The following is a 19879-nucleotide window of genomic DNA, read 5'->3' on the forward strand; positions in this document are numbered from 1 at the left end:
TCATACAGCAGGCATGTATCCAATCAGCGTCACTGGCCCACACGGAGCTCTCAGCAGGGGCCGTACTCTCTCTGGAGACTGGAGGGGAGGGGCCCTTCCTTGCTTCTTTGAGCACCTGGTGAGGCCCACATCCCTTGCCTGGTGATCACTCCATCACTGCCATCTCTGCCTCGTGTTCACACTGCCTTCTTCTCTTCCGTGTATTAAATCTGCCTCTGTCTCTGCCTCTTATTAAAAGGACAGTTACAACTGGATTTAGGACCTATCCAGATAATCCAGAGCTTTCCAGGTCACACTAGAGGTAAAGAACCCTCCTGCCAATGCAGGAGACGCAGGTTCAATCCCTGGATCAGGAAGATCCCCTGGAGGAGTAAATGGCAACAGACTCCAGTATTCTTGCCTGGAGAATCCCATGGACAGAGGAGCCTGGCAGGCTGTAGTCCATGGGGTCGCTGAAGAGTCGGACATGACTGAGCAAGTACACAGATTATCCAAGGTAACTCTCCATCTCAAGATCCTTCATCACAGCCTATTCCTGGATCGAACCTCCACAGAACAGATAGCATATGAGCTTCTCCTCAAGCTCTCCTTTCTAAGGAACTCAAAATAATGCACATAAATCATCAAGAACTTTGCACACGGCAACGGGAGTTATAACAGTAGTAACAATAATAGTTTCCACCGTTTTCAATGAGATTTTACTTTTTTCAGGAGCATTGCTAAATCGCTTAAAAATAGGCTTAGACACTGTGGAAATGGAGGTCATCTATTTCGGTGGAATTTTACACTGTGTTGAAAGATTTATTCCCCCCTCTACAAAACATTTCCTGCATGGTGACAATTTCTCAGTAGAATACCTGCTAAAAGATTAGAATTAGAAAAAGAAGGGTTTTCCCACAGCAAATGGAAGGGAATTCACTTCATGGCAGGGAAGTTAAATAAATTGGTTAATGCTCACCAATTTCTTAGAGAGGAAAAGTGTTATCTGTATCAATGTTAAATCCTGCAATGAATATGCTTTTTGTGCTGAAACAAATTACGTTTCTGAGAACAGCACCATCCTGGGTCCTAGGAATATTGGAGGAACAGCACAGCTTCAAGAGGGCAAGGGGAGAAGGGGGTGACAGAGGATGAGATGGTTGGATGGCATCACTGACTCCATGGACATGAGTTTGAGTGAGCTCCAGGAGACTGTGAAGGACAGGGAAGCCTGGTGTGCTGAAGTTCACGGGGTTGCAAAGAGTTGGACACAACTGAGCAGCTGAACAACAACAGCATGGTTTAAATGCTGAATTGCAGGATCAGATGCCCCTCCTCCAAATTCAGAGAGCAGGAGTGTGAGTTACTGATGTGGGAGAAAGAGGAGAATAAGAAGGATTTTCTACTGTACTTCCCAGAGGTCTGTGCAGTTGACAGCTGTACCATGAAAGATTCTGGAGGGTTCACTTTGTTTTATTTTTATGAGGCAACTTTATTTGCACCATTGTTTCAGGGAATCATGTGACTTTTAGGTGCAAGCCTACGTGAAGAGCATAAGTAGCCAACAGAATTGACTATAACTATCAGGGAAAATACTGGCAAATCTCCTACTGGGACACAACACATTCCGTATTACAGTTCAGGCTGCTTCCTCCTCGCACATTTGATAATCATCACGTCAAAAGTTACAAGACACATTACTGAAGGACTACAATGTGACTGAAGACGGTATGGGACAGTAAAGCCAAGTAAGTCCATATCTGGCCTATTTAATATACATCATCTAAATGAATGATTCACGTTTGAAAATGTCTCTGATAGGGATTCCCTGGGACTTCATGTACAAAATCGTAACTTTCAAATTTTCCAAACCTAGATTGTCCCCATCCTGTAGCTGTTGGTGAAATCTGCTAGCAATATTTCATCTCTTTTCCTCTTTTCTTTCTTGATATGTAAACACACGTATGCACATGTATACACACACACACAGTCACACATACTCACATGTGCACAGGTATATACATGCACACCTACATGCAAACATACGTATACATGCATCCACATGTGCGAGTATACACACATGTACACATACATGCGTGCTTACATGCACGTGTAACGTATGTTATGTGCCCATATACACACACAACCCAAAACAATGTCTCCAGCAACACGCTGTTGAGTGACAGGACTACTCTCCCTTCCCCACCCCATTTCTCTCTTTATATCACAGATAAGGACCAAGCCCTTGGGCAGCTCAGGAGAAACTGTGAGGGAATCTACTTCTGGAGGACTCCAGCCCAGGAGTCCGAGAACAAAACCATCCTACGAGTCTTCCACCTCTTCTTTAAATAATCATCACTCTCCCTGAAAAATTCAGCGCCTTTTCCAGTTAAAAGCAGATGAATAAATATTGCTGAATAGTGAAGAAAAGACAGAAGAGAGAGAGGGAGAGAAAGAGCAAGAGACAAACTAACTGAAGAACTGAACACGCCTGAAACCGTGGCCAGAAGTATGACGCGCAGAGGCACATGGAGCCCTGGAAAGTAGTGTTTAAAACCAGCAAACAGCTTATGGTGCTTCCACCTGCTTCAGTTCAGTTCAGTTGAGTCAGTTGTGTCCGACTCTGCAACCCGGACTGCAGCACGTCAGGCCTCCCTGTCCATCACCAACTCCCGGAGCTCACTCAAACTCATGTCCATCGAGACAGTGATACCATCCAGCCATCTCATCCTCTGTCATCCCCTTCACCTCCTGCCCCCAGTCCCTTCCAGCATCAGAGTCTTTTCCAATGAGTCAACACTTTGCATGAGGTGGCCAAAGTACTGGAGTCTCAGCTTTAGCATCATTCCTTCCAAAAATTCCCCGGGCTGATCTCCTTCAGAATGGACTGGTTGGATCTCCTTGCAGTCCAAGGGACTCTCAAGAGTCTTCTCCAACACCATATTTCAAAAGCATCAATTCTTCGGCACTCAGCTTTCTTCACAGTCCAACTCTCACATCCATATATGACCACTGGAAAAATCATGGCCTTGACTAGATGGACCTTTGTTGGCAAAGTAATGTCTCTGCTTTTGAATATGCTATCTAGGTTGGTCATAACTTTCCTTCCAAGGAGTAAGCTTGCTGCTGCTGCTGCTGCCAAGTCACTTCAGTCGTGTCCGACTCTGTGCAACCCCATAGACGGCAGCCCACTAGGCTCCTCTGTCCCTGGGATTCTCCAGGCAAGAACACTGGAGTGGGCTGCCATTTCCTTCTCCAATGCATGAAAGTGAAAAGTGAAAGTGAAGTCGCTCAGTCGTGCCTGACTCTTAGTGACCTCATGGACTGGGGCCCACCAGGCTCCTCTGTACATGGGATTTTCCAGGCAAGAGTATTGGAATGGGGTGCCATGGAGTAAGCTTACTAGATCTTAACTAAACTGATTCTCATTTCTTCACATGGCAAATAGAGATAACACTTATTCACTGCTTTTATACATAGTATCTATGCCACATAGTATAAGATACTTTTATACATAGTATCTTATGACTGAGAAAACATTTGACCCTCTGCTGTACTTGAGTTCTCCACTTGACTCACCCAACCACCCACTGGTGGCAGAGGGGCCCATCTTTTGGCCCTGCAGCAGAAGTCCACAGGATGACCCTAGGTGTTTTTTTTTTAATTGAAGGTGATCATAGGTCTTGATGGACTTCCTTGGTGGCTCAGACTGTAAAGAATCCACCTGCAGGGTTTCCTGGTGGCTTAGTGGTAAAGAATCCGCTTGCAATGCAGGAGACATGGGTTCAATACCTGAGTCAGAAAGATCTTCTGGAGCAGCATCCACCTGTAGTGTGCGAGATCTGAGTTCAATCCCTGGGTTGGGAAGATCCCCTAGAGGAGGGCATGGCAACCCACTCCAGTATTCTTGCCTGGAGAATCCCCATGGACAGAGAGGCCTGGAGGGCTACAGTTCATGGGGTCACAAAGAGTCAGACATGACTGAGCAACTAAGCACAGCACATAGGTCTTGATGGAGGAGAAAATGGCAACCGACTCCAGTATTCTTGCCTGGAGAATCCCACTGACAGAGGAGTCTGGCAGGCTACTGTCCATGGGGCTGCAAAGAGTCAGACATGACTGAGCCAGTAAGCACACATGCACACATAGGTCTTGAATTAGCTAATAAAGGTGCACTCTAAGTCATTAACACCTCCTCCTCCAGGCAGCAGACAAAGGAAGAGCCCAGCCATGATTCACCACCTGCCACCAAGACAATCGCAGCAGAACCTTTTCTCAAACCATGACTTCTTGCACTGCATCCTTCTCACTTCCTGCTACCAATGCACCTGTACTGATTACCGGGGACAAAAACACATCACCAAAGGTCCTCAGCGTCTCACCAAAGGAAGACCACTATTCACATTCCTATAAACACATTTCTCAACCTGGAGTAGACTTTCAGCAGGTGCTCAGTGGATCAGGTGGAGTAAGTATATCAAGAGTCAGCAAACTTTTTCTGCAAGAACCAGATAGCAAATCTTTGAGGTTTTGTAGACAATGTGGTCTTTATCAACACTGTTCCACGTTGTGTCCAAAAGCAGCTGTAGACAACACATCCACAAATGGCTGTGGCCATGGCGATCCCATGAATCTTAACTTACAAAAGGAGGCAACAGAGACTTCCCTGGTAGTCCAGTGGTTAAGAATCTGCCTGCCAGTGCAGGTGACCCCTGGTCCAGGAAATAAGATCCCACATGCCATGGAGCAACTAAGCCCATGTGCCCTGACTCCAGAGCTCACCGTCTAGAGTCTTTGAGCTGCAACGACTGAGGCTATGCACCACAGTTATTGAAGCCTGCACGCCATAGAGCCCGTGCTCTGTGGCAAGGGAAGCCACCAGATGAGAAGCCCATGCACCACAAATAGAGAGTAGCCCGCAACTAGAGAAAAGCCTGTGTAGCAACAAAGACCCAGTGCAGCCAAAAATAAATTAATAAATAAAAAAAATTTTTTTTAAGAGACAACAGGTCAGAGGTAGCCTGTGGGCCTTTGCCAAAACCCCAGGACTTACATCAACTTTGGGGAAAGTGTTGATGTCAAAAACATCATTTTAAGTCTTCCTTTTAGAGGCCGGTCCTGCCAGTTCTGAACAGTACATCCAGGCACTTCTGTCCCTCTTCCCATAATCCTCTTGTGAACACCCACTGGCTTCAGAGACATGGGGCTTTCACCCTTCACACACAGTTATTCTGGAAGACAAAACAGGGGCAGAAATTAAAACCAGAGACCAGGTCTTTGTACCCTGCCCAGCATATCAAGTGCCCCTCTTCAAATTGTCCTGGGTGAGCTGTGTACCTAACGAAGAAAATAGAACTATTCTTTCAGTTAATCGTCTTTTAGCAAGGGGGTGGTGGGGTGGGGGGGGCGCAAATTTACTAAAGGCTCTTCTAAAATGCCAGCTGAAAAGGGAAAATGCTCCTTGGCACTAGGTAATCTTTTTCATGTGAAGTTACACGATCACTTCTCATTCTGTCTCTTAAGCACCGCGTGGCACCCATCCATGTATTAGGCTAATAACTGCACGAATCTAGTTAAAAAGAAGCAAGCAATTATTTTAATTAGAGGAGAACAAAAATAACACTCCTGGATTCTGGTTTAAGGGACAAGAAGGAAGTCGTCGGGGTTCAAAAAGATCCCACAAAATATTTTTGTGAAAGGAAAAATAATTAAGGCCAAATTTAGAATGGACTGGCAATACGTGGGCCAAATAAAATGAATGGCACCACTGTGCAGCTAAAACCCATTCATAGAGACGAGCCCCAGAAAGTCCATTTCTGTGATACCATTTGGAGGGTGTAGCCAATTTCACAAAGTGAAAGTTCGCGTCTAGCGGGGACTTCAGCAACCCTTGCGAACCTCTTACACGATCTCTTACAGAGTTTCTGTGTAAACTCTTTTATTAATAAGAGAAAGGGGGAAGCATCTCGGTCAGATGCCTTTTAAGCAGGATTTTTTTTTTCTTTAAAATTCTTAGAGTAAATGGTTTTAATTTGTTACTCTGGAAAAATCTGTATAGGAAATCCTTGCTACTAATCCATTCTACAGAAAGCGGATGCCATCGGAAGAGAGTTTCCACTATTTGAGTTGAATTTAGTCAAAGAGGAAGAGATTGCATCAGCGGATTTTCCATCGCCTGGGCCTTCTTGCCTCCCTTCTGGGCATGGCATTTGGGCCATCCTAGTCCATCTCAGGCTTCCAAAAAGATGAAATAAGGGAATTCCCTGGTGGGCCAGGAGTTAAGAATCTGCCTCACAATTCAGGGAACATGGGTTCGATCCTTGGTCGGGGAACTAAGATCCCACATGCCTTGGAGCAACTAAGCCCGTGCACTGCAATAGAAAGTTCGTGTGCCTCAACAAAAGATTCTAGTAAGGTGGATGAACCTAGAGCCTATTATACAGAGTGAAGTCAGTCAGAGAAAAACAGATATGGTATACTAACGCACAGATATGGAATCTAGAAAGATAATTCAGCCTATTATACAGAGCAAGATATCAGAAAGAGAAAAACAAATAGTGTATATGAACACATATATACGTAATTTGGAAAGATAGTACTGATGAACCCATTTTCAGGGCAGCAAGTGAGACACAGACATAGAGAACAGACTGTGGACACGGTGGGGAAGAGAGTGTGGGACCAACTGGGAGAGCAGCCCTGACATACGCACACAGAGCCAGTGGGATGCTGCTGTACAGCGTAGGGAGCTCAGGCTGGCACTCTATGATGACCTAGAGGGGCGGGATGGGGGAGGTAATGGGAAGGTTTTAGAGGGAGGGGAGGTGTGTATACCTATGGCTGATTCATATCGATATATAGCAGAAGCCACCACAATAATGTAAAGCAATTATCCTCCAGTTAAAAATAAATACATTTTTAGAAAGATCCCATATGATGCAAGGAAGATCCTGAGTGCTGCAACCAGGACCCAAGACAGCCAAATAAATAAAGGAATAAAGTTGAAATGAAATACAAACCAGTCCCCTAGTCAGCGTTGTCCCTTCTGTTTGAATTTATACATGTTTACTGAACACCTGCTCTCCACCAGGCTGAGCCCTGGACCCTGCCTGCAAAGAGCTCACCATCTCATCACAGAGATGAGGCCCCGGCCAGGAGACCACACAGTCCCAGCTGGGAGGGCTCAAGGGTTCTGGTCTGAGCTGATGGTTAAACAGTGGGTTGTCCAGGAGGAAGCCATGGACAGCCCATGCCTGGTGGGAGGAGCAACACACACAAAGGTTGGTACAAAAAGGCCCCTCGTACACACTGAGAACCAAGGGCAGCTGGAGATGCTGCAGGGGAGGGGGCAGGCTGGCGAGGACACAGAGCCCGGCCAGAGGGGTTCCAGGTGCGTGTTCACAAGCCTGCACTCCACCTCGCAAAGCCACCAAGGAGCTCTCTATGAGGGCTGAGGCGGCCAGCTTTCTATGCTGCTTTTTGGCTGTGCTGAATCTTCAGTGCTGCCCGGGCTTTTTTCTCTAGGTGTGATGAGCAGAGGCTGCCCTTCAGCTGCAGGGCTTGGGCTTCTCATTGCAGTGGCTTCTCTTGTCGGGTGCACAGGCTCAATGGCTGTGGTGCATGGACTTAGTTGTTCCGCGGCACGTGGGATCTTCCTGGACCAGGGGTTGAATCCATGTCTCCTGCTTCGGCAGGTGTATTCTTTACCACTGAGCCACCAGGGAAGACCCACCAGCTTTCCATTTTGGAGTGAGCACTTGGATGTCTGAGAAGAGGATGAAACGAAGACTGGGGGTACTAGAAATGCCATAGCCCAGAGGACCACAGCAAGTAGGTGTGGAGAGATGGGTGAGCTATGAGATGCACAGTACTGAAGGAGATTAAAAAGAACAGGTCTGTGGAGCAGCGATCAAAAGGTCAAAAGGAGGAGATGAAATTGGTTTTGAAGATTCTCACTGGGATCAGGTATTTATCTGAATGCTTGCCCTGTCCAGAAAGTTGTTATCTCACAAGTTCCTCTTCAAATCCAAGATGGACCTTGACAATGGGCCCAGGACTGAGACGCAGTGACAAAGGTCAGCCTTGAGCATGTATGTTTACTGCCAAGTGCCATGGGAGAGCTCCTAGAAAACAGTCTAACTCCTATTGACCTTCCCATGGGCTTCCCAGATGGCTCATCAGTAAAGAATCCACCTGTAATGCAGAAGACACAGGATAGGTTGGGAAGATCCCCTGGAGGAGGGCATGACAACCCACTCCAGTACGCTTGCCTGGGAAATCCCATGGACAGAGGAGCCTTTTGAGCTACAGTCCATGGTGTCCCAAAAAGTTGGACAAGACTGAACATGCACACAGATGCAAAACTCACACGAAACCAGTTTTCTGCCTGAAGTCTAATTCAAAATATACAGAAACCTGGAATGAAATATGATTGTGATGAATACTTACTGTGATGGTTGGTATGATGGGTTAACTTGATGGGGCTAAGGGAGGCCCAGAGAGCTGGTGAAATGTATTTCGGGGTGTGTCTGTTGAGGGTGTTTCTGGAGAAGCCTGGCCTTCAAATGGGCGGATGGAGTTAAAAGGACCACCCTCAACGTTGCAGTGAGAAGCATCCCATCTGCTGGACGTCTGTACCAAATAGAAAGACAGAGGAAGGGTGAGTTTTCTCTCTGCTTCCCCTGGGACACCCGTCTTCTCCCGCCCTTGGACGTGGGAGCTCCCAGTGCTTGGGCCTTCAGAGTCCAACCAGGTGTGTGCTCATGCGGTCACTTCAATCACGTCCACCTCTCTGCAACCCTATGCATAGCACAAGTGTATTCCATTATCTTGTAATAACTTTTAATGGAGTATAATCTATAAAAATACTGAATCATCGTGCTGTATACCTGAAACCAATATAATACTGTAAATCAACTCCACTTCAATTTAAAAAGAATCCAACCATGACTTATACCACTGCCCACCCCCCAGCCCTCAACCCCCCAGTAGTCAGGCCTTCAGATTTGGACAGGGTTACACCATTAGCTTTCCTGGCTCCCAGTTTGCTGATAGCAGATCAAGCGACTTCTTGGCTTCTGTAACTGTGCTAGCCAATTCCTATAGTAGGTCTGCTCTTATATGTGTGTATGTATGTGTATATATATATATATATATATATATATATATATATATATGCATATATTCAATTGGTAGGTTTCTCTGGAGAAACCTGAGTAGCATACTCCAGACAGGTGTTAGTTGCTCAGTCATGTCTGAATCTTTGTGACCCCATGGACTGTATCCTGCCAGACTCCTCTGTCCATGGGATTCTCCAGGCAAGAGTACTGAAGTGGGTAGCCATTTCCTTCTCCAGGAGATCTTCCTGACCCAGGACTGATGCTAGGACAAACTACATACAATCACTATATTAGATTAGGAGGAAATGGAAACCCACTCCAGTGTTCTTGCCTGGGAAATCCCATGGACAGAGGAGCCTGGGGGGGCTACAGTCCATGGTGTTGTAAAGAGTCAGCCATAAATGAGCACACACACATGCATTCATGTTTTAAATTTTTAGAGAATGTAATGAGAACACTTCTCAATTTGTTTCATGAGCCAGCTAAATCATGATAACATACCTGGCAGGGATATTACACTAAAAAAAAAAAAAACTACAGGTAAATTTCTTTTCTACATATTGTAAAATTATCAAAACATGTGGTAATACATAAAATAAATATCATAACAAAATTCAGTTTAGTCCAGAAATGCAAGGCTGGTTTGACATTCAAAAACTTCTTGCACAGTTCATCACATTAACAAAATAAAGGGGAAAATCATATGATCAGCCTATAAACAAGTAAGCACTTAATTTATGGCAAAAATGTTTCAGAGTACTAGAGAAAGGAAGTAAGTGGATATGATGGAGGAATAAACAGACTTGATCCCAACATCACACCATATATGAAAGTCAATACCATGTAGATTACAGATCTAAATGAGAAAGGTGAAATTATTGATATAAAGTTTCCAGAAGATAATACAAAAGAATATTTTCATGACCATCAGGAAAGCAAAGCGTTCTTAAATAGGACATAGGAAGCATTAACTATAAAGGAAAATCTTGGTAAGTTAAAGTACAATAAAATTAAAATCTTCTAGTCATCCAAAGACACCATAAAGTGAGTGAAAAGTCAATATATACCTCAGGGTAGTATAAGATATTTTCAATATACATAAACAGAAAAGGATCATATTCACAATATAAGTATCTCAGTAAGATACTTAAAAATCTGAAAGAAAAGATGAACAATACATCAGGAAAATCAGCGAGACATTTGCAAAAACCCATTCTCAAGATACCCAAATAGCCAGGGTACTTGAAAAGATGTTCAACTTATTAGTAAATCTGATAAATCAAGTTAAAACCACAATGAAATCAACTAGGTACCACCAGAGAGCCCCAAATCAAAAAGACTAAGAACCAGATATGAACAAGGAAGTAGGGCGGAATAACTCTCCCACTTGCTGGTGGGAGTAGAAACTGACAAAGTTCTCTGGTCTACACACACAACAGAAATGCATGCACACACCCACCAAAGACATCCACAAGAAGGCCCACAGCAGCCCCCTCGGAATTAGCCTAGAACTGAAACAACCCAAACACGGATCAGGAGGAAAATGATGGGTAAACTATGCTTTGTAACTGTTAGAACGGAAGGAAATACAACAGGGAAAAAATACTATAATTATACGCAACAACATAGATACAGCTCACAAACTTGATGTTGAAAGGATAAAGCCAGACACAAAAGAACAGATACCATATGATTGCATTTATAGAGTGTTACTCAAGAAACAGGTGGCTCAGATGGTAAAGCGTCTGCCCACAATGCCGGAAACCCGGGTTCAATCCCTGGGTCGGGAAGATCTCCTTGAGAAGGATATGGCAACCCACTCCAGTATTCTTGCCTGGAAAATCCCATGGATGGTGGAATCTGGTAGGCTACAGTCCATGGGGTCTCAAAGAGTCAGACACGACTGAGCGACTTCACTCACTCGCTCAAGAAAAGAGAAAAAAACAACCTATGGGACTAGATGTTAGGATGGTGGCTATCTCTGAGGAGGAAGAAGGGACACCATCACCAGGGCCATTGGGGACAATGGCTGGTTCTTTTTCTTACCTGGGGGTGGTTACTGGGATGCATTCCCACCAGGATCATCCATGGAGTCACGTATTTCTGCTTTTTGCAGCTTCCATATGTGGAACCTCAATAAAGAGTCCCCAAAATTTTCAAGTGTTGATTTCTTCAGTGAAGCACATGGAGGGACTAATACAGAAAATAGTGTAGAAGATCTTTTTTAAAACCAACCTTGGGACCTTCTTGGTGGTGGTCCAATGGCTAAGACTTCATGCTCCCAAGGCAAGGGACCTGCGTTTGATCCATGGTCAGGAAACCCATGGATCCCACACACCAAAACTAAGATTTCACATGATACAACCAAAAATCTCACATGCCCCAGTGAAGCTCGAAGATCCTGAGGGCCACAACTTAGACCTGACACAGCCAAATAAATAAATAATTTTTTTTTTAAATAGTAGTCTGCAGTTACCTGGGTTCACTGACCTAGAACCAGACATCCTAGAAAGTGAAGTCAAGTGGGTCTTAGAAAGCATCACTACGAACAAAGCTAGTGGAGGTGATGGAATTCCAGTTGAGCTCTTTCAAATCCTGAAAGATGATGCTGTGAAAGTGTTGCACTCAATATGCCAGCAAATTTGGAAAACTCAGCAGTGGCCACAGGACTGGAAAAGGTCCGTTTTCATTCCAATCCCAAAGAAAGGCAATGCCAAAGAATGCTCAAACTACCGCACAATTGCACTCATCTCACACACTAGTAAAGTAATGCTCAAAATTCTCCAAGCCAGGCTTCAGCAATATGTGAACCGTGAACTTCCTGATGTTCAAGCTGGTTTTAGAAAAGGCAGAGGAACCAGAGATCAAATTGCCAACATCCGCTGGATCATGGAAAAAGCAAGAGTTCCAGAAAAACATCTATTTCTGCTTTGTTGACTATGCCAAAGCCTTTGACTGTGTGGATCACAATAAACTGTGGAAAATTCTTCAAGAGATGGGAATACCAGACCACCTGATCTGTTTCTTGAGAAATGTGTATGCAGGTCAGGAAGCAACAGTTAGAACTGGACATGGAACAACAGACTGGTTCCAAATAGGAAAAGGAGTTCGTCAAGACTGTATATTGTCACCCTGCTTATTTAACTTCTATGCAGAGTACATCATGAGAAACGCTGGACTGGAAGAAGCACAAGCTGGAATCAAGATTGCCGGGAGAAATATCAATAACCTCAGATATGCAGATGACACCACCCTTATGGCAGAAAGTGAAGAGGAACTAAAAAGCCTCTTGATGAAAGTGAAAGAGGAGAGTGAAAAAGTTGGCTTAAAGCTCAACATTCAGAAAATGAAGATCATGGCATCTGGTCCCATCACTTCATGGGAAATAGATGGGGAAACAGTGGAAACAGTGGCAGACTTTATTTTTGGGGGCTCCAAAATCACTGCAGATGGTGACTGTAGCCATGAAATTAAAAGACGCTTATTCCTTGGAAGGAGAGTTATGACCAACCTAGATGGCATATTCAAAAGCAGAGACATTACTTTGCCAACAAAGATTCGTCTAGTCAAGGCTATGGTTTTTCCTGTGGTCATGTATGGGTGTGAGAGTTGGACTGTGAAGAAGGCTGGGTGCCAAAGAATTGATGCTTTTGAACTGTGGTGTTGGAGAAGACTCTTGAGAGTCCCTTGGACTGCAAGGAGATCCAACCAGTCCATTCTGAAGGAGATCAGCCCTGGGTGTTCTTTGGAAGGAATGATGCTGAAGCTGAAACTCCAGTATTTTGGCCACTTCATGCAAAGAGTTGACTCATTGGAAAAGACTCTGATGCTGGGAGGGATTGGGGGCAGGAGGAGAAGGGGACAACAGAGGATGAGATGGCCGGATGGCATCACTGACTCTGTGGACGGGAGTCTGGGTGAACTCCGGGAGTTGGTGATGGACAGGGAGGCCTGGCGTGCTGTCATTCATGGGGTCGCAAAGAGTCGGACACGACTGAGCGACTGAACTGAATCTAGGTTCAATGTGCCCTCCTGATGTTGGTTCCAGAGCGGAAAGTGGAAAGGACCACGCATACACACCTATGACTATAGGTCAGCTGGATCGGGAAAAGTGAATGCCTTTCCCTGAGGAACCATGAATAAAACTCGGACCCTCTGCAGTTGAGCAAAGAGGTGAGGAATGTATGAGGGAAAAAAAAAATGAAAGAGCCGTTGTATGAAATTATGTCAACAATGAAGGACCTGGAGGAGACGCTTGTATTTCCAGCCTTATTATGTAAAGCGGGATTAAAAGGTAACAAATTGAGGCTGTCTAGGAGGAAATACTTTCTTACGAAATGGATAATTAACCTCTAGCCAATGGTTTAGTAAAATCCAACTCCTCCCTTAAAAAAAAAAAAAGATTAGCTATTTATAGCAGCTGAAACAGCATCCACAGTTACACTGACTGCTATTATATTACAAAGACACCTCTGCTTCCAGGCAAAAAAAAAAAAACTGATAGCCAGCTGGGGTCAGGAAGGACATTTTCCCTTTGGTGTGGGATTTCATAGCTCCGTTATCTAGTAGTGAACCATCCAGGCACTGCCTGGCGTTTGCACCTCCGTTTGGACACCTGGCTCTTCCATCCAGGGAGCTGCACTCAAACAAGCCATTGTTTTCCTCCTGGATGGCACACCTGTAGCCTTGTATTTAGGCCACACCTTGTGTTTCCAAAAGGTAAACACAAGGAATATAATCAAAATTGGTCCTAACACGACTGTTTTTACATCAACAGTCTATAAATATATGGGAGAACTCAATATACGTGTGAAATAAACAGAGCAGGTATGCCTACACGGAGGTAATTCAAAAGACGGCTCTGTAATTTAGCAGCCTGGATCTCAATTGTTGTATTTTTCGGCATGAAAAACACAGATATTATTCATCAAAGTGATTGTCCTGCGCACTTGTATACCTTATATAATTTATTTTTTCAGGGCTTTTTACTTCAAAGAAATCACTCGCTAATGACATTTCAGACTTTAGAAATTTTTCTGATAGCACACTGCTATTCCCTCAGGGGCAGAATTGTGAATAAGTGGATTTTTTAAAGATCATTAACAGATATTACAAACCAATTCAAACGGAGCATTTTCCTTGCAAATTACCTTTAACTTTTAAAGCCATTGGAAAAAAAGAAAAAGGAAAAAAGACAGTGAGTGATTTAATTTACTTAGCCTGTCTACAAATCACAGCTTTGCACTCCATCGGCGATTGCATTTTTCAACCAAAAAACATCTCTAACTATCTCTAATAGAGATATTTTTCTAAATGATCACACTCAATGAGTGATATTTCAAAAGATAGTGATGTTTAGTTTTTCGTTTTTTGTGTTTTTTTTTTTTTTTTTTTTATCACTGAGCAAGTTGCCCTGGAATTGAGAATGTTTATTTTATTGATATGCTTGAAGCCAAACCAGTCAGCCCTGCACTGCCTGTATCTGTTGCTTAATTAAAACTCGCAGGTAATTAGCAGGTTTATCATTTCTGAGCACATGGATGGAGAAGCTTTGGTGGTAGATTGTGGAGTTTTTGAGGTAAGGAGGGGCTCTTTTATTTAATGATCAAACTGTCGTTTCCTGGCTAAAGAGCTAATATTTGGGGTGAGAAGCACCTTTATTCCCCACGTGCATCAGGCCTAGATTCCTATTTGCATCAGCACCCCGTTGTGTATGTTTTCTATTCAAAGAGCCCCTGTGGACTTCAAAGTGAGTTGCCTGCGAGGCCAGGCTACATGGGAGTCCTGAACGGGGTCGGATCAGGCCCAGAGCCGGGAGAAACCATGCCAAGACCAGCGCGCGCTGGAGCCCCCAAACCATGTCACAAAATTAAAGGGTGTCCCCTGCCTAGGCCACCCCACAGTGCATGTGGGAAATGTCCCCAGGCTTGCCAAGCGCTGCGCTGGCTTCTCAGGCTACTCCTTATAAATATTTGATGAGTGGCACTCCATTTGTAAGGAACTATGTTAATAAGAATATTCTTTGAAATCGGAGTCCAACGTAGGCTTTAAAAGGGGTCATTGTTTGAAGGACTACAGGTTTCCCCTTTTTCCTTTTTAAAGTGCAAAGTCAACTTACCAAGAGTCAAACAAAAGGATCTGGTGTCCTTTTGGATGGTCCATCAACCAAAAATGGGTAGGATTCTACACTGAAGGAAGTTCTATTTTTGGAAGGGTTTATTAAATTATTGAGGGTGTGTGTGCTTAGTCGCTCAGTCATGTCCCACTCTTTGCGACCCCATGGATTGTAATCTGCCAGGCTCTTCTGTCCGTGTGAATCTCCAGGAAAGAATACTGGAGTGGGTTGCCATTTCCTCCTCCAGGGGATCTTCCTGACCTGGGCAGGGGCAAGGAGGTGGGTGGGGATTGAACCCTGGTCTCCTGCATTACAGGTGGATTCTTTATCATCTGAGCCACTAGGGAAGCCCTAAATTATTGAGAGGACTTCCCTTGTAGCTCAGTCGGTAAAGAATCTGCCTGCAGTGCAGGAGACCCAGGTTCGATCCTTGGGTTGGGAAGATCCCCTGGAGAAGGAAATGGCAACCCACTCCAGTATCCATGCCTGGAAAATCTCATGGACAGAGGAGCCTGCTGGGCTGCACTCCATGGGGTCACAAAGAGTCAGGCACAACTGATCGACTAACACTTACTTACTTACTTACTTACTTACTTACTTACAGGAATAAAAATGCAAATATTTCTTGAATGTTTCTTGGGTGCCAGATATTTTCATTCTCTTCTTTTCATCCTCACCAAAATATTATGCAGTAGAAGGTAAAGAATCCAAGAATCCGCCTGCAATGCAGGAGACCCGGGTTTGATCCCTAGTTTGGAAAGATGCCCTGGAGAAGGAAATGGCAACCCACTCCAGTATTCTTGCCTGGGAAATCCCATGGACAGAGGAGCCTGGGGGGCTACAGTCTATGGGGTCTCAAGAGTCGGACACAACTGAGCACCTAAACGACCACCAGGAAAGTTCCCTGGAACAGAGATACACGTTCCTGGGCCCTCACACGGGGGTGTGGCCTCACCAAGCCTTTCGTCTATATGACAGGTGATGGTTTCTGAAACTGCTTCACACAATCCAGGTCATGGAGACAGTGTCTCATCAACCTTTTCTTCCACTTCAGGCCAGTTTCTCAACATGAGACTTTCTGTTCTCATCACTGTAAGCTTTGGTCTTTTAACGAAAATGAATCTAAATGGGAATGATTTTTCATGTAATTGGGGTAAAAACAAAAGTTTAAAAATAGAATAAAGTAAAACAGGATGATTTCCACTCATAGAACATCAATCTGTTTATTTTGTGCTCAATCGACAGATCTTTATACCCGCTGAGTTGAAGTGCTTCAGCGAGGTGCTAAGATGTTGGATTTCTGAGCACGCTTTACCTTGCCTTGACATTTAGGGTAAAATCAAACTTCTAAATCTGAAGCACAGGGAGGGTGAGATGAATTGGGAGATCAGGATTGATGTATATACACTATTGATAACTGTAACATAACTGATGAGAACCCACTGTAGAGCACAGGGAATGCTCTATGGTGACTTAAATGGGAAGGAAATCCAAAAAGAGGGTATGTCTGTATACATACAGCTGATTCACTTTGCTGTACAGAAGAAACTAACACAACATTGTAAAGCAACTCTACTCTCATAAAAATTAATTTTAAACAGATTTTTTTAAAACCCATAAAGCATGTAAGAGGGCAGATGTGATTTGATGCCGGACGGCCTCTCATACCTCATCCTGACCGGCTCACTGCTCTGCAGTCTCTGTGGAGAGGCTGAGGTGCCTCCTGCCTTTCTCCACCTGCTGGTCCTGTCTCTTCATTGTTGTTGCTCTTGTTCTTCAGTTTTGACTGAACACATCTGACTCTGCAACCCCATACGCTGCAGCACGCCAGCCTTTCCTGTCCTTCACCGTCTCCCAGAGTTTTCTCAAACTCATATCCATTGAGTCAGTGATTCCATCCAACTTTCTCATCCTCTGTTGTCCCCTACTCCACCTGCCTTCAATCTTTCCCAGTATCAGGCTCTTTTCCAATGAGTTGGCTCTTTGCATCAGGTGACCAAAGTATTGGAGCTTCAGCATCGGCCCTTCCACTGAATGTTCACGTTTGACTTCTTTTAGGATTGACTGGTTGGATCTCCTTGTAGTCCAAGTGACTCTCAAGAGTCTTCTCCAGCACCACAATTGTTAATTTGGTTTAAAGGTGCTCTCCTCAGAAAGTGCTTGCTTTGCCTTCAGATCCAAAACAGTCCAGCCCTGATGTTCACCATTTCCACTTCCTTCAGAGCATCATTTCCTCTGTTAGCTTAGTCTCTCATGCAGCATCCATCTCCCCAGTTCAGCTGAGCCTCCAGAAAGTCAGAGATCATCACAGTCTGTCCTCCACTTCTTCTCCCAGTCCGTGCACAGTCCCTGGCACAGGGAATATTGTTGGCTGAAAGCAGCTTTACCTGGTGTAAAACAACATAAAACCCCAGGCAGATACTCTGTCATTGGCTGCTGAGGCAGCTCTTGAACTGAGGAAGAAAAGCTCTCATTTTCCTCGTGCACCAGCTCAAGTTCTTTCCCCTGCAATTGATCCCTGCCTCCTCTCCGCCAGACAGACACGCACACCTGATCTGGAAGGACTGCCTGTGTTTACTCCCAGTCCAGGAAGTCTTACCTGTTGGCAGGGTCCTGCCTGCCAAGAAGGCACAGCTCCCCCGTCATCTGAGTGCTAGGCGGCCATGAGTTTGGTGTCCGAGGGGCCAGGTGTGGCTCTCAGGGGCTCCAGGGGCTCCTCTGTGCAAGTCACCACTGGCGACAGCAATATCGCAGAACTCAGTTCCCGTCACCTCCTAAACTGCTGACCCTGATGCAGGGTGGAATGTTTTGTTTTCTTGATTGGATCACTTCCAAATTAAAGAAGGACTATTTAATAGTTGTAACAAGGGAAACAACACTTAGAAACAGATTAAAAACAAAGATAATTCTTTGTCCCCATCACACCTCACTACCACTCTCTGAAGATTACCAGAGGCAGACACACATAGCCTATATCCCTGTGTTATATAAATGATACAGTGTATATTACATACATTTATACTTAATGCGTGTGTGTTAAGTCACTTCAGTGTGTACCACTGAAGTACAACTTCAGTATAATATAATTATAACTTATGTATACATACATTAGTATAACATATGTGCTGCTAAGCTAAGTGCTAAATTGCTTCAGTCATGTCTGACTCTGTGCGACCCCATAGATGGAAGCCCACCAGGCTCCCCTATCCCTGGGATTCTCCAGGCAAGAACACTGGAGTGGGTTGCCATTTCCATCTCCAATGCATGAAAGTGAAAAGTGAAAGGGAAGTCAATCAGTCGTGTCCGACTCTTAGCGACCCCATGGACTACAACCTACCAGCCTCCTCCATCCATGGGATTTTCCAGGAAAGAGTACTGGAGCGGGGTGCCATTGCCTTCTACGATAACATATGTATATATAACTATATATTTGCTGTTGTTTTTGTTCAGCCGCTCAGTCATGTCTCACTCTTTTTGACCCCTTGGACTGTAACCCACCAGGTTCCTCTGTCCATGGGATTTCCCAGGCAAGAATACTGGAGTGGGTTGCCATTTCCTTCTCCAGAGGATCTTCCCAACCCAGGGGTCGAACCCACATATCCTGCATCTCCTGCCTTGGCAGACAGGTTCTTTACCACTGAGCCACCTGGGAAGTTCATAACTATATAACGAATATATAGAATTTTACATCCGTGGGGCTGTGTATATGCTGGAGGGACTTTATCACAGGATCCCATCTTCATTCAATGGCTGCTTATCTATGTATGTTACTTGCCTTTCTTAGGTGTGGCTACTCCAGGGACTTTCTGGGAAGACGGGTGGGACCACAGAGGACCACACCTGTGTGCAGCGGTGCCCATTTCCCGTTCTCTTCAGAAACATACCTGCGTTGGGAAAACACACTGGGATTCAGATGAGTTTTCAGAGAAGTGACATTGCTGGTGTTTTCTCCCGGATGACGGTTTGAGGACATCTGAAGAGGTGCCTGCCCCACCCCTACCTTGGTGAGGTCCAGACCAGCCCTGAGCACCGTCTCCTTGCTTCCTTGAACTCCCCCGCCCACGTTGCTCCCTTCTGTTTCTTTTTTCTTTTTTTTTTCCTCTCCTCTGTTTCTAACTGGCTCCCATTTCAAGTTGCCAGCCCCTGTATTGCCTCTGACCTTGTCTCTTTCCAGCAGCCTTCTCTCAGGAACGAATCTCAAGGTCAAGGCTTCATTGACTTCCTCCTAGGTGCCTCTGCCCTCCAGGCCTTAGAGAGAGCCACCCACACTTTCACTGGGTGCCCATCGACTCAGCCCAGCTGTCTCCAGGTGGTCATCCCCTCTGACTCTCCCCCTACAGACCACAAACTTGGTCAACACAGCTGTGAACTGCTGCGTAGGTTTCAAACATATTCAAGGCGTTTATTTCAACCAGTTCTTACAATAGCCCATAAAGTAGAGAAGGTTACATACACTGGCCCCTCAAATATATGGGTCTTAAGAACATTAACAGGAAATTTGCTAAAAAGATGTTAAATTGGTCACATAAAAAATAGTTTTGCTGTTAGTAAAAGAAAAATACAGTAGAGTAACATTGATATACTTTTTGCCTATGGAAGAGCAAATATTTCTAAGGATGAACAATACTCTGTTCAACAAGGGAGGACAGTGGCCAGACCCTTTAAC

The 19879-nt window shown here is 44.7% G+C and overlaps 1 long non-coding RNA gene across 4 annotated transcripts in view; it reads right to left on the bottom strand.

Moving 5' to 3' along the window:
- LOC101909778 (uncharacterized) overlaps positions 1-18040 on the bottom strand; it is a 44093-nt gene extending 26053 nt beyond the window's left edge. For 2 of the 4 annotated variants that reach the window (XR_809611.4, XR_003037098.2), the window contains exons 1-3: positions 17813-18040; positions 8428-8610; positions 5033-5210 (exon numbers count right to left, since the gene is read on the bottom strand). This is a non-coding gene — a long non-coding RNA (uncharacterized lncRNA). Of the gene's footprint in view, positions 1-1915; positions 5211-8427; positions 8611-16881; positions 17563-17812 lie in introns of those variants that run through there. The other 2 variants (XR_009496371.1, XR_003037097.2) reach the window with 2 other exon arrangements.
- Positions 18041-19879: the final 1839 nt, after the last annotated feature.

The sequence above is a fragment of the Bos taurus genome, chromosome 11 (genome assembly GCF_002263795.3).
Source record: "Bos taurus isolate L1 Dominette 01449 registration number 42190680 breed Hereford chromosome 11, ARS-UCD2.0, whole genome shotgun sequence".
Lineage (NCBI taxonomy): Eukaryota > Metazoa > Chordata > Mammalia > Artiodactyla > Bovidae > Bos > Bos taurus.